Genomic DNA, 2,635 nt, shown 5'->3' with positions numbered 1-2,635 from the left:
GTTTCTGAGGGTTAAATGAGCATAGCACAGTGGGGACACTGTCAGGCACATACTACTTGCCAGATGTTGAGTATTCATCTTTATTGAATTAGGACTATGGTACTCCACTTTATAGCTTTCGATTTTGTAGGACAAAATCACTTTTAGTGCTTTGTTAGTAAAAGAAAGAAAATCTGAAAGTCCCTGCCATGGAAGGAAGAAACAGAAGGGAGAAAAGAGAGTTGGTAAGTTTCATCGTTTTAGAGCTTAGAGGGACAAGTTAGGTTTCTATTTTATAGAGAAGGAAGTGGAGGCAGGAGGGTCCTAAGGTGTCATTCAGGACACACAGCCATAACTCTTTATTGAGAGCAGAGCCAGGGCCCCAGGGATTGCTGTGGTCAAGTTGCAGACAAAAACGACCACTCATTGGAAGACAGGAGAGGAGTATTTAGTTACAAAAGCAGTCAGCAATTCAGGTCTATCTACATTCAATCAGTTCACCTTGGTTGCTAATGGGACCCACTCTACTGAGGCTTTGTATAGAACTCATAGAGGAAATTGGCTTCAAGTAAACAACTACCCTGTGCTTTTCTTTGAGCATGTTTGATGACGGTTATACTTATTTACGGTTTCCATCGTGCACATGAGCCAGACATGTAATGGAGGTGGCAGTTTAAGTGACTATTCCTCGCCCATTCCATGGACTCCCAGCACTAGCCAGGGGAAACTTCGGATGCATGTTCCTCCCACCGCCAACACACCCACGCCCGTTCGCAAGCAGTCCAAGCCTGGTCCAACCTGTTTACCTCTCAGAAAGGGAGCGGCCCAGACAATGAGAGGAAAGGCCTGGAGAGTCGTGCGGACAGCATCAGAGCGGCAGAGCCATCCCCATTAAACAGGGCATGCTATTAAAGCTAAGTGGCAAATGGCTGAAGAAATGGAAAAAGAAATATGTCACACCGTGTGACAATGACGTGCTGACCTATCATCCGATTTACACAATTACGTGAAGAATATTCATGGTAAAGAGACTGACCTTCGGAGAACCACTGTGAAGGTCCCAGGGAAGAGGCCACTCCTAGCCACATCCGCCTGCGCGCCCATCTCCAGTTCTAAAATCAATGGCCTAGCCAAGGACTTGAGCAGTTTACACATCTCACCCAATTCAGACACAGGGTTGGATGACTCTGTATGCTCCAGCCCCAGTATCTCCAGCACCACTAGCCCCAAGCTCTACCCGCCCCCTCTTCTCGTGCCAACAGAAAGAAGCACTAAAGGAAGAAAAGCACTAACAACTTAAAAGACCATGGCCTGTCCGGCACTGCTAAAGAACAAGAAAACTATCATTGTGTCCCTCACTGGCCAAATGTGACACTTTGAAGCCACGACGTATGAGGAGCGAGATGCCTGGCTTCAAGCCATCTAGAGCCAGATCCTGGCCAGCCTGCAGTCATGCCAGAGCGGCAAGAGCAAGTGCCAGCTGAGGAGCCAGAGCGAGGCCATGGACCTGCAGTCCATCGGAAACGTGCGCGGGAATTCCCACTGTGTGGACTGCGAAATCCAGAATCCTAACTGGGTCAGTTTGAACTTGGGAGTCCTCATGTGCTTCAAGTGCTCAGGAATCCACCGGAATCTCGGCACCCACCTTTCCCAAGTCCAATCTCTGGACCTGGATGACTGGCCAATCTGGCACATCAAGGTGATGTTCTCCATCGGGAACAAGCTAGCGGGAACCAACAGCGTCTGGGAAGAGAACAACCAGGGGCGGACAAAACCCTCAGACTCCACAAGGGAAGAGAAGGAACAGTGAATTCGTGCCAAGTACGAGCAGAAGCTCTTCCTGGCCCCGCCACTCTGCACGGAACTGTCCCTGGGCCAGCACCTGCTGTGGGCCACCACTGACGAGGACTTGCTGCTACTGGCACATGGCTCCCGGGAGGAGGTGAAGGAGACCTGCGGGGAGGGAGACGGCTGCACAACACGTTGCATCTGGCCTACTGCAAGGGGAATGTGGTCCTGGTGCAGCTCCTGATCTGGTACGGGGTGGATGTCATGGCCCAGATGCTCAAGGGAACACAGCGCTGGCCTACGCCCGGCAGGCCTACAACCAGGAGAGCATGGACATGCTGCTGCAGTACGGCTGCCCCAACGAGTGCTTATATTATCTGCTTAATTTTATTTGACTGCAGTCTCCTTGGTGCAAAAACAAAATGGGAAAAATAAAATAAGAATAGTATTTCGAGTACATTTCATAAACTAAGTAAATACACAAAAGGCTGTTTTTTTCCGATCTTAAGAGATATTTTATGTCCTTTCACCAAGGTGGAGGTGTTAGTCTCAAGCCCTCCTGGGCCACATTGCCCAAGTCACACAGGCTTCTGTATTATGTATTTAGATAAGATGTGTGGAAAATATTGAAAAAGTAGTGGGCGCGGTGGCTCAAGCCTGTAATCCCGCACTTTGGGAGGCCGAGACGGGCGGATCACGAGGTCAGGAGATCGAGACCATCCTGGCTAACACGGTGAAACCCCGTCTCTACTAAAATACAAAAAAAACTAGCTGGGCGAGTGGCGGGCGCCTGTAGTCCCAGCTACGGGAGGCTGAGGCAGGAGAATGGCGTAAACCCGGGAGGCGGAGCTTGCAGTGAGCTGAGATC

At 50.1% G+C, this 2,635-nt stretch overlaps 1 pseudogene; it reads left to right on the top strand.

Annotated features, from left to right (window-relative positions):
• Positions 1-589: 589 nt before the first annotated feature.
• Positions 590-2,162, top strand: LOC117099226 (annotated as a pseudogene).
• The last annotated feature ends 473 nt before the right edge of the window (positions 2,163-2,635 follow it).

This window comes from Trachypithecus francoisi, unplaced genomic scaffold (assembly GCF_009764315.1).
Source record: "Trachypithecus francoisi isolate TF-2019V2 unplaced genomic scaffold, Tfra_2.0 Lachesis_group16, whole genome shotgun sequence".
NCBI lineage: Eukaryota > Metazoa > Chordata > Mammalia > Primates > Cercopithecidae > Trachypithecus > Trachypithecus francoisi.
The sequence above is the reverse complement of the archived record's forward strand: the minus strand, read 5'-3'. Positions and strand labels throughout refer to the sequence as shown.